The sequence below is a fragment of the Parus major genome, chromosome 1A (assembly GCF_001522545.3).
Source record: "Parus major isolate Abel chromosome 1A, Parus_major1.1, whole genome shotgun sequence".
Classification (NCBI taxonomy): Eukaryota; Metazoa; Chordata; class Aves; order Passeriformes; family Paridae; genus Parus; species Parus major.
The window spans coordinates 20,035,707-20,048,795 of NC_031773.1; the positions used below are offsets into that span (position 1 = coordinate 20,035,707).

The 13,089-nt window shown below is 38.7% G+C and overlaps 1 protein-coding gene across 4 annotated transcripts in view; it reads left to right on the forward strand.

Moving 5' to 3' along the window:
* Positions 1-10,930: 10,930 nt before the first annotated feature.
* Positions 10,931-13,089, forward strand: part of POT1 (protection of telomeres 1) — a 57,841-nt gene continuing 55,682 nt past the window's right edge. The window contains exons 1-2 of one of the 4 annotated variants that reach the window (XM_015628836.3): positions 10,931-11,295; positions 11,421-11,513. The gene's annotated coding sequence lies outside the window, so the exon portion shown is untranslated. The remainder of the gene's footprint in view (positions 11,296-11,420; positions 11,514-13,089) is intronic. The other 3 variants (XM_015628835.3, XM_015628838.3, XM_015628840.3) reach the window with 3 other exon arrangements.

A 13,089-nucleotide genomic window follows, 5' to 3' on the forward strand; every position in this document is an offset into this window, starting at 1 on the left:
GAAGAAAGGAATTATTAAAGCTGATGAGAGCACATGAACTTCAGATTTCTGAAGAATCACTTCAGTTCTTAAAGAGTGACAAGAGGATGTGGATTTTCTGTTTGAAAATGCAATGTGGATAAAACCATTTGTGTTGGTGTGGCAAGATTTTGGGGGTGAGTAGTTGCAGGGGTGGCCTCTGTGGAAGAAGGTCAGTGATTGTCCTGCACTGGACACAGTCATTTCCAGATAGCTCTCCACCCATCACAGGCCAAAGATGATCCCATCACTGAGTTTGGTGTTGTCTCTTCAAAAATGGAGACTCTTGAAAGAGGAGGAAGGAACATGGAGACAATGAGGGAACAGAGATAGGTGGAGGGAACCTGAGGGAAGCAGCAAGAGAATACTGAGGTCAGAGCCGTTCCACGGCAGAGCATATATTCCAAAGACACAGAGCCTGTGGAAGGCTCAGGCCAAAGCAGAGGAAAAAAAACATAGAAAGAAGCACCAAAAGGAACCACTATATCCTGATTTACAAACACTGCCACCCCTCCACCGCTGGATCCCATGCCTAACTGAAAGCACTGAGTGTAATCTGCAGCCACAACAAGCTGGGAGGTGAGAGGTGCCTCATGTGAAGCTTGGAAAAAGGAGTGGTGCATTTTCCTTAAATGTTTTAATGATTTTTTTTATTGTTTTGCTTTTGTTTCTTAATAGCTGAAAGAGTGAGTAATTAATTATTTATACTAATTTGCAATAAATAATTTGCCCAGTTTGAGTCTACTCTGCCCGCCACAGGTTATCTTGAAACACGAGCTATCTTCTGTTCTGTTTGCTCTTCAGCCATGCTGAGGGTGAGAAGAGTGAGAAGGAGCTGCATGAATGCTTGGCTTCCAGCCACGACCAGTCCACCACAGACCTTTTTGTTAATTATACTTTCCATAATGTTGCTGACCTCCTCAGTAGTCCCCCTTCTCAAACAGAAATGAACCTTGTTTACAGTAATCCACCTAGGTCACTGAGAAGCTAAAACTGCCATCCTCACTGCTGTAAATGCTTCAGAGAGAGCTTCATATTTGAGATGATATATTCAGATGTGTAGTGTTTGATCAAGTGCAGTGTTCTGCAAACTGAATGACAAAGAAGATTTGCATAAAAATAGCAAAGAAATACTCTTATTCACCAAGTTCGAGACAAACGTGATCTACATGACTCTTCCTAATGTCTTCCTGGAAAAGTGTCCTTTTTTCTTAAAAAACACTATCTTGGACATCCTCTCTACTGTTAGAAATAAGAGCATTAATAAATATGTGCAAATAATTTGACCATCACCATACTATTTCTATTAGCAGAAGCTGCAAGCTTCAAATTCGGTGTGGTATCGTGCTCCTTCATGCTTGTCTACTTTCTTAAAGATGCAGAAGTCAGTATCAGAAAGCTTTGTCTATATTCAGTGTCACAATACAGCATCCAACTGCAATTTTTCAAAATAATTAGATGCTTGGTTGAGCACTAGTCTTAGTCAATTCAGTTGAATTCAATTGTAATTATGATATATCAGAAAACATTGTTTACAATGCTTATTCCTTTTTGCCTGCCACTAATCAAATTATCAAAGAAATTTCAACACCTATTTTTGAAACTTCTTAGCACTTTGTAGATTTTTATTATCTAAAAATTACAATTAAACTAATAACATTAAAACACACAAACCACAAAACTGAATGACATTGTCAATATACAAAAAAGAACAAAGAACTAATGTATCATGAAAATGGGGCAAAACAATCAAGCACGATTGTTTAGAATAAAACTAAATGGCAGCTGTTAAGCTCATATTAATCACATCCTATCAAATACAATGAATACATACTAAGTCACAAAAAAGCAACAAATTGTAAATATATCAGTCTGAATGCAAACAGATTTCCATCCTTGTCTAGTGATTACTTTGAGTTCATAAAAACAGCTGAGAATAATGCTAACTGAGAATAATACAGCTTTAAGAGATGAATAAATTTAAAGTAAGCAAAGGTTTCAAGCCAAATCTTAAAGAATCATAGAAGAATAGAGTTAAAACAACCTTCAGAAGGTATCTTACCTATCTATCCATCTACTTTGAGACAAATCATCTAGCTAAACTAAATATTTTATTAACCCAGCTCAAAGAAATCCATTCAAGTAATGCAGATCTCAGAAAAATTATTCCATGCCTCAGCATTAATTTTTTTTGCTCCGAAAGTCCATCCTATTGTCAAATACAAATAATTAATTATAGAATTTAAAGTTATTACTTCTCCTCTGTACCATGGACACACACACACACACACACACAGATACACACGCAAAAATACTCTTTTTTAAAAAAAACATATTTCTCTTTGTATACACACGTGACTTCACATTAGAAAAATTTTAGGCTAAATAACCCCAACTCTTTCCATCCATTTTTGGTGGTCATGTTTCCTAAGCCTTTCCTCATTCACACTGCCATCCTTCAGAATGCCTTCAACAGATCTATCAGGTTCCTTTTCTTCAAGCTCTATGACAGAAATTTGGCAAATTATTTCAGCTTATCAGAATTCCTGAACAGGAAGGTTATTTTATGTACAATTGTGCAATTTATTAATGTTTTTGGTGTTTTAGAACAGAATGATATGTCTGACTCACATGTGATTAATTCCTTTCTTCTCTAAAGAACTGCCACCTAGCCCATTGTTTGTCCTTGTGTATTTACACTGTGACTATTTTTAAGTGTAGTATTTTTTGCTTCTCCCTTTTGACTGCATCTTAATTTTTAACCATTTTCTTCAATTCAACAAAATACTTTTGTAGGACAATGAAGAAACAATATTATCAGTATCTGCTATTATTTAAGTCTTCAATTTACCATACTTCCTAGGTGTGCAATATTTTACAGAACACAGCAACAAGACCATTGCCAAGGTTGTAAGAACATACCAGCATATTCTCATAATTCTGCAGGGCCTGAACATCTGCCCTGAGATTTCTGTGGAAATTGAGCTCATGTAGTACCTTTCAAGAGCTCAGCAGTTTGTTGTATAAGGTCTTGACACAGCTGAAAAAAATCCCGATTTCCACAAGATTCCACGTGGCTTTAAGTCCCATTGAAGTCCACAAGAATATAAAGCATCAAGTACAACACCGCTGCACTCCAAAAAATGTGAGCAGTAGTGGATGAAATCACAAGCACTCGAGTTATGCTGTCCTGGTTCTGGCTAGGACAGGGCTAATTTTTTGCAGTAACTAGGAGGAGGCATGGCTGGGACATATGGTGGAATATATTCTATACCACCTCATGTCATTGCTGGGAGCAAGGGAAAGGGACTCTCTTCCAAGGAGAAAAAGTAAATTCTAGTCAAAAAAAACATGGCAGAGGGAGCCCACTGGTATTGTCTGTTACTAGTTCAGTTTTGGGTTCTTTTCCATGTGAATAGTTTATTTTATTGCACCTTCTGTCATTTGTATTGTTGCTGTTACTGTTCATTTTTTTTGTTTCATTGCTGTTTCCAGTAAATTGCTCTTATCTCACGTTTTGGCCTTTGACTTTTGTCTCCAATTCTCCTCTCCATCCCATTGCAGAGGAGGGAAAGGGGAAAATGGGGGACTGAGAGAGTGGAGAATGGCTTGGAGAGTCTCAGTGAAGGCACTGAATTGGGGATTACCATTCCCAAGCCATGACATAAACAAACTCTAGAAGTAAAGATGAGTGCAAACTCATCACTAAACTGTTGGATACTAACATGGAGTTCATTTCTGTCATGGTCAAAAACAAATGGCATATTTTGCCTCACTTTGAATATTTTGGCTGCTTCCAAATGTAAAATAACATTTATGTTTATCATGTTTAGGAAAATTATATTTCTGGTTTTCTGTAACAAATAAGTTCTAAAAAGTAATCATCTAGCCCAAGAAAATAAACTGACAAAAATATTTGGAAGACTGAAGACAAACATCTTCCAAGTTATAAGTGTTTTTAAATAAAGTGGTCTGTTATTCCTGGTGGAGGAAGTTCTGTTCAGTTTTTCACAGAATGCTGAAGCTAAAAAGGTTAAGAACATTGGACAGTCAAGGCTTCAGCTTCAAGGTACTGAAAAGCACTTATGACTCTTTGAGTTAAAACTGAATTAAGGATCTCTTAGAAAACATTCAAAATATCTCAGGATAGGTGGTGAACATGACTAGAGTGACTAGATAAAGTCATTCTGTTTAAGCCACAGGTTTCTTCCTCTTTATTTTAATTTTAATTTTAATTTCATTTTCCTTTTACTTTTATTTTACTGAAAGCCAAAAGAAATGTATCATTAAAAATGCATTGATACAAAGCTGAATTAATAATTAAATGTGAACAGGGAAAAAACATGAAAAAAAAAATTTGAAATATCCCACTGTAGTCAATGCAGACAGAATTATCAAAACTGAGCCCTAATAGCTAAAGGATTTTTAAGAAAGAGAATAAATGGGTTTGTGTTTTTGGAGAATTTTATATATCCCAAAAGATCCATATTTTAGTAAATTATAATTCATTTTATATATAAAAGTTTTTTCTAGGCTGGAGAACTCAATGATATCTGGAAAACTGGCACCATCATCACACAAAGGGAGGCTAAATGACTGAATAGGAATAGGCTTCCCAGTAAAATCTCTTCCCAAGTCTCCTTCAGCTTCTTGACATATTTTTTTTTTGGTTTGTTAAGGAGCTCACTACATATTAAAATAACTTCAATTCTAATTTTCTAGGTGCATTTTGACTGTAAACTTGGTGGAGTGAAGACACTCTTTTGTTCACCACTATACTGTTAAACACAATGATTTCAGTTCATGACAACATCTAGAGATTTTTACAGTGAGAAAAGTGATGCCTGTGATAATAACCATAGTTAAATTTTCATTCTTGAAATGGAAGAACTTGAATTTTCCAGGTAAACCAGGTCATAAAGAATTCTATCTAAAGTATATTTTCTAAAGAAAAAAACAAAACTCAGGGGTTTTTTTTAGTACATGTCATAAAAAAAGAAATTGCTTCAGTTATTGAAAATAGCAGAAGAAACACTTTAATATTTTACAAGTAATACATAAATAGCTTTTCTAGTTCTGCTTATCTGCACTCACATAATGACACCATTTAATAAGCTCTTTTAATGAGTTTTTTGAAAATATATGCCTGGATTCCTGTCCAGTGTTGTCTACAACTGATGCACACATAACCAAAATTCACATCCAATGAATGGATATACAAACAAATGCTCTGACATTAAAAGATTAAACACTCCAGTGATGCCACTTTGTTTTTAATTACCTTGTAGTTATAATTGTTCTGCTTTTCTCACACAAAAATCTTAATACATCCCTGGCTTTATTTCTATGTTTCCAAAACAGAAAAGAAAAAATCCAGGGCTTCTGAAGTGTAGTGTTTCTTTTTGTTATCTTACTCCTAGGATATGTGTCACACTAACACATCAACTCTTTGGGAAATTATATAAATAAGATTTATTTTTTTGCAGTAGCCTTCTTAGCCAGTGTAAGCTTATAAGCATCAGGGAAAGAAGCACAAACTTCTATACCTAATCAGACATCTGAGGCTTTAGAATAAAGAATAGTACTTCAACATTCTTAGAGCTCATGAGTATTTCAACTGAAATACTGAAAAACTACTATACAAAGAGATAATAGATTTCTATCATTGATTTCTACAGAAGGCTTTTGGGTAGGTGCCTTATTAGAAAATAAAATCCTATTGCTAAGAAAATTAGCTAAGAACACAACCACTGAGCAAACAAACTTAATGAGTGTATTAAACTTAGAAAAGAAAAATGTCTCATTTTAAACAAAGAAGCATACTTAATACCTGCAAACAGACATCTAATCAGCATGTAGCTGTGATGATTCAATAAAAAGGAAACTTTTAGAACAAATGAAAAGGCTAACATTGAATTGAAACAGTTTTGTGTCAGCCTCCAAAATTTACACTAACTGTAATAACTCAGTATATTCTCTTAGCATTTATCTTAATAATGCTCAAAACCCCAATAAGGTTTGAAGTCGCCAGTTGGCACAAAAACCCTTTGCAAGAGACTCCATGTAATACATATCACTTTCTTTTCCAAGCAAACTTGGAGATTTTCAGATACACTTTAGAGCTGCTGAACTACAGAATTGCCACAAGCAGATGTGTGTCCAGGATCACATTAGTGGAGACTTTCTCCGTTCCCTTGCCTATATTCAATCTCTTGCTCTTCCCAGGATCCTCTCCTATTCCTTTTTCCTTGTCTCCTAGATACTGAGGAAAATTGTCTCCTGCTCAAAATGAGTCTTTCTTCACCCAATACTCCATTAGTGAGTTATTTAAAGCTGTCTTCTTCTGATCAGGGAGCCAGTCATGAATCTGCTCAGTGATTGAGCTACTGAAATATCATTAATAATCTCTGAAAGCGTTCCATGCTATCATATACAAATCATAACCTATACAATTTGGTCTAATAAAAGATTTATCCTACTCTGCTAATCTTGCTTCTTAAATTATGATAACATAGCCATTAAATACTTGTAAACATATGCTCTATTTATTTTTACACCCACATAAGTTACAGCCATGTAAGTGAGCTTCAGTCACACAGAACACTAATATAGGACAAACAACAAAGAATTGCTTATTTTAGTACTTCATATATACTTATTTCAAAATACTCAAATTCTGGTCTCTGCATTTCAGATTTCCCAGCAGTTACAACAAGTCATGAATCTGACTGTTCTTTACAGAAGGAAAATACTTTAAGCACAGTACTTTGTAATGAAAAAGCATGCCATAGTCATATGATTTTTTTATTGAGTGACTACACATTAATTATTTCTATAAAGATGCAATTAATCAAAATTGATTCCTGGAAATCATCTAGAAATTCTTAAACATTCATGCTGTAATAATTTCTGTAATTTTAATAAATCTGCATTTTTGACTTCTCCTAGCCTATCAATTCTAGCAAGCAATACATAATTTCAGATGTACTGCAAAGGATCTCTACCTGAATTTGGCTGGTATCCATAAAAGTTCAAGTAAAAATCAAGTGCTATCATCAAAACAAAGCAAAGGTAAAGGAGTAGAAAGGGCTGCATTTAGGCTATGAAATGTCTCATGCTGAACTTGGAAAACATTATACCAAGGCAGCTGTTAATGAAAATAGCCAATTGTACTCCTATAGGAGAATTCTTTTGCTACTGTTTACTCAGATATCTGAGGGAAATAAGATTGAAGAGGTAGAATTTTCAATATGGCTTAAGGACTTGACTGGTACTGCAATGTGTGTTTGGAAAAACATACTTGAAAAGCTTGCCTAGTTTTGGGGGGGGGGGGGGGGGGGTTTGGTTTTTGGGGTGGTTTCTTGGGGGGTTTTATTATTGAAAAAAAAAAAAAACCAAACCCATTAACTTGAGGCTAGTTTCTGGAACCCATATCTAGTTCTTGCCTCATTAAGATAGCAGTCTTCAGAAGCTCCTGTGACTAGGTATTGATTTAATGTGTAAGGCTCCTATTCCTCAAAGCTTTGATTCAATGTCTTATGTTTCATACAATTTTGATGTACAGGGGAGACCTTTTGGTCTTGCTCAACTGAATGGGAATTTTTTAGTATTTTCAGTGAGATCAGAATTTCAGTTGCACTTGGGGATTTCCAAGGATTCTTAAACTGGTTAAAAGCATGTGTAATTTACATGTGGACCTCACCCCAAAACTTGAGCTCAAGAAATAACGCTACCATCTTATTTATTCAAGGAGTTTCGTTTTGTAGTGTAAGCAGTTTATTAAAAGCCACAAAGCAAACCAACATTAAGATCAGAATTATGGTTTTGGTGATTTTTTTCCCTCTGCAGAGGTACTATTTTTTATTAAGATGCATCTAAACTGCAGCACATTTCAAGATTGCTCCAAGTATGAGTAGTATGAGAACACACACACTTACTGGAACATTAAAAATAACCTTCTGATGCAATTCATCTCACTTCTTAAATTTCTTAAATTAAAACTAGTAACTGAGGAAGAAGCAAGGTTAAAATTAAAGAAAAACAGACTTCAGGCTAAATTTCTGGCAGACCCAATTGCTTTGTTGACATATAAACTAAGGTATTCTTTTATCAAAATCAAAATTTTGCTTATATACAGCTTTTCAACCATTAAAATTACTCTGGAGTGCAACTTGATGTTTCCAAATTATTTTAATTTAATTCACCTATAATGTATAAGCTTTCCATTATTTCACTTTACTGTAATTTTAATTGCTAAACAGATCTTTTACAGACATGAAAAAAAGAAACCTAACAGAAAAGAGAAATGCATCATGGGCCAAAGCTACCTTCAACTTTTTCACTTCATCAACTTTTTTTTGCTGATGGTTTTCTTATTGTTTTCTATATTGAAAACTATTGTTGTAATGTAAAAATAGAGGTCATAAAAGAAGACAGCAAATATTCCACCAGAAATGTTTGCTGGACAGAACTTAATAGCCTAAAGATAAGTTTGATTTCTCAAAATCTTTTGATGGAAATAAAGGATGTGGGCAAGTCACACTAACCTCAGCCTATCTGCTACAGCTGGCTCTACAAACGGCAGATCATTAGACCTCCATGTAACCAGCTGCCTTAAATTTTAAATTCCCAGCTCTGTCTTAGCTCTGACTGTGGGCTACTTTTATCACGTCTGTTTAACAAGGTCTTAATAATTTTTTTGCTCATAATCAAGTATGGTACATCAATACCCAATGGAAGGTACAGGATTAAAATTTATTGAGAACTGTGATGATCAAAGAAAAGAAGCCTGTTCCAGAAAAGGTTGTCAGCGGTGAAAATGAGTACAAAGCATAGATGTCCCTCCAGAGGCTGCCTGAACATGGATAGATCCAAGCTCCATTTTTTGAATTGGATTTGAATTCTAAGTGTAACTATAAAACACTCCAGAGACGTAACTAACAGAGTTCCTAAATAGGAGGAGGGTTGTGAAGGAAATTATTTGAAGGTAGAGAAAGGAGAAAATTGTTTCCAGTGGGACTTTTTAAAAATTACTAAGTGATGAGAAACAAGAAAAAGAAAGCTGTCCCAGTTATTCAGGATTGCAGAGATGGGAAAGGAAAGAGAGAACATAGACTGGCAGCAAACGTATCTCTGAGGTGCTGGAGACAGAAAGCTGAAGTCTCTAAAGGAAGAAGCATCACTGTTGAAACGCTGAGCCACGAATGCTGTAATTTTGAATTGGCAAGCACTGCAAACGGGATCTTGGCATGTGTCAGTGAGATCTTGGCACGTGTCAACTTGCAGCATCCAAACACCAGCAAGCCTCAGGGACCCCGTGTCGCTGTCAGCGATGAATACTGCTTTCCAGAGCCATTTCAACAACAGACGCCAGCAAGCTGCAGGGTGTTCTTCTCCCCCGTATTTTTTAACTTTCTGCAGGTGGCGGCTTCTAAGGTCGTCTGAACACGGACACAACATCCACGATTTACCGGCTACCCCATATGGGCACTGAACATCCCAGGGAGGCTGGGGAACAGCCGGGAGCGGGCCGGGAGCGAGGGGCGGCCCAGGGCCGGCACGGCTCCTGCACGAGGGGCGGGGCACGGCGACACGGAGACACCGGGGCACGGGGACACGGAGACACCGGGGACACCGGGGACACGGAGACACCGGGGCACGGAGACACCGGGACACGGCGACACGGGCACACCGGGGACACCGGGACACGGGGACACGGGCACACCGGGGACACGGGGGACACGGAGACACGGAGACACCGGGGACACCGGGACACGGAGACACCGGGGCACGGGGACACGGGCACACCGGGGACACGGAGACACCGGGGACACCGGGGACACGGAGACACCGGGACACGGCGACACGGGCATACCGGGGCACGGGGACACGGAGACACTGGGGACACGGCGACACGGGCACACCGGGACACAGGGACACCGGGACACGGCGACACGGGCACACTGGGGACACGGAGACACCGGGGCACACGGACACCGGGGTACAGGGACACGGGCACACCGGGGCACGGGGACACGGAGACACCGGGGCACAGGGACACGGGCACACCGGGGACACGGAGACACCGGGGCACGGGGACACGGGCACACCGGGGCACAGGGACACGGGCACACCGGGGACACGGAGACACCGGGGCACAGGGACATGGGCACACCGGGGCACGGGGACACGGAGACACCGGGGCACAGGGACATGGGCACACCGGGGCACGGGGACANCACCCGTCCCCGCCCCGCGCCATCCTTCTGAAGAAGAATATGACTACCATTCAAAAACAGTATTAAAGAAAAACAGACTTCAGGCTAGATTTCTGGCAGACCCGATTATTGTTTTGTCCACACATAAAACTGAGTATTTTATCAAAATTCTGCTTATTTTTTTCTCTTTTGATTACATAAAGGACAGGGCATAAAAACCTCCAATTCTTCTAGGGTTAAGATTACTTTATAGAAATCATTTAATAGCAAATTAAAAGTAACTGGAAAAGAAAGAGCAAAAAGGAGAGAAGTTAAGACGAGAAGATCAAGTAACCATATATTCATCTGGAGTGCAACTTGATGTTTCCAAATTATTTTAATTTAATGTACCTATAATGTATAAGCTTTCCATTATTTCAGCTCACTGTAGTTTTAACTGATAACAGATCTTTTACAGACATAAAAAACCAGAACCAGAAGAGAAAAGAGAAGAGCATCAGTGGCTTCGAGGCCATCCCGGTTCCCATTCCCATTCCCAGCCCTGTGCCTGTTCCTGTCCCTGTCCCGGTCCCGGCAGGACGGGTGTGCCCGACGCCGCCGCTGCGCGTGCGCGCGCCGCCCGGGCATGCGCAGTGTGCGGGCGGTGCGCGGGGCGGGCGGAAGTTGCGCAGGCGGCGGCGGAGCGGGACGGGCAGAAACGGGGAGCGGCGGCACGTGGGGAGCGGCGGGTCTGCGGGCCCGGCTGTACCTCCCTCCGTCCCGCAGCTGCCCTGCACACGGGCTCCACGGCTTTGGAAGTTCTTTCCGGGCACTGAGTAAACCGAAAGGGGAGTTTTGTTGGTAATACGCCTGTGCTGGTGATCTCGGTTTTAAGAGTGTCGGCTTCTTGTAACTGGTGGACTCACTTTCTGAAGCGATTAATTAATACCGTGTGACGTGTGGGATTTGCAGAGTAGCCCTGTCTTCCTGAGGCCGCTACTTTTCAGTGGGTTGCCGCTTTCTAGAGATGAAGTACTAGAGTTGAGATATTAATGACTGTGTGAGAATCCCTTTTCCTCAGGTAATGTTTGATTGTAGTCTCTTGACAATGTCAGATGAGTAAATTTTAATCTGAAATAAATTTTGTTTTCTTAAGAAACCTAGTTGTACTCTAATGAAACTAAGTATCACTTGTGTAATTAACAGTAAGAATAGCCGAGGGTATACTTTCCAAAAAAAGACAAGTGCCCGAAGATCTGCAGCAAGAGCAAGCTGAAGCCTTGCAGCCAGGGCAATAAGGTGTGTCATGGTACTGACTTGATTTCTCCTTCTATTTCAGTTAATCTGACATGATGTTTTCACCTCATGAGAATTCTCAACTAATAAATTACAAAATTAGACTTTTGAAAAAAGTCTAGCCAGACTACACGCTTTGTTCGCTGATGGTCTTCTTGATTTCATTAAGGCTGCTATGTGACAAAAGCTTTGTCTTGTGATGGCAGGTTGGGTTTGTGGTAGTCTGTACTGCCTATTCTGCTCAAGCCGCAAATGATAATTTTTATGGCAAACGTTGCATAAAATATAGCAGGAATGCATGGCTGTGTCTACAAATATGTGTGTTTTTCTAATGAAGCATGACTTATTTCATAATTATTTTAACTTTTGCACAGTTAGCCTGAATGTTGCACAGACTATGTTTACTAGTATTTATGCTCAAGTACCTACCACTGTGACTTACCACATTAATAAGATGCTGATGCTCTCGGCTATTCCTTCATTCTTCATGAGGCTTTGGTGAAGTTTCCTTCAGAAGTCCACAAAGTCATGTGTTTTATTCTCTTTGGTTTCCCAAAATGACATTATTCTCTTCATGGAATTTTTGTGTATGACTGAAGTATTTCTTGGTAGCAGGGAAAGGATTAAATTTTCTAGAACATCAAGGATAGGGCAGAGCAGCCCGTAAGAGTTAAGACCATAGCAGTCCTCAGTGTTATATTTCACTTGAGTGATGCATATTGCATTCTCTTTGGGGATGTTAAACTGTGGGTTACATCCTATATACAGTATATAGTCTACTTTAAACAGTCTACATTCTGTCATATAATTCTTTGTTAAAATTGTTAAGCTCTCTGGTTGCTCACTCTCCATATTTTTGTCACTTTAAATACTGGAAGGCAAAAGGTATTTCTAGTTCAGTCTTCTTCCTGCTGTGTGTATGTGTTGTGTCACTCTTCTTCAAGGAGTGTCCCGTGCTGCTGTCTGCCTTTCCTGCAGTCTCTGTTGTTTTTGTTTGGGTTTTTTTTCAATATCCATCTTTATGTATAGCTCTCTTTACGCCATTTACGGGCTCCTTAGGCTCAAGTTGGAATGATTCCTGTCAGTGTTAGTCAGGCTTTTGAGAGCAACCAAGGTATTTGACAGACTTACTTATTTTCACTTTGCTGCTCTCCAGAAGAGTTGGGAACACCAAGGACAGCCCTAACAATATCTTCATGTAGATTTTGTGAGCCAGTGCTCTATCAGTTTGTTTTGGAAAATTTACTTTTATAACTCTTAGAACTGGATACTCATATCTTTGGTTTTTAATAGCTGAGAACAAGAATCTGAAAGCTGCATGGATTAGCAGTTAGAACACATGACCTTAGTTTTATATATATAGGAGTTTAAGATCTGTAAAAACACCCCACTTGTTTTCTACTAGAATGTTATTCACATAAATTCAAATTTTAACAAAATATAATTTTGTTATATTAAAATATAATGCTCTGTGTTCTTAAGACATCGTCATGGGAAAAATAAACATAAAATACTATTTTTAACTGCTAAGTTATGTAACAGAGAGAAACAAGATAAAAAATTGTTAATCTGTTATGTT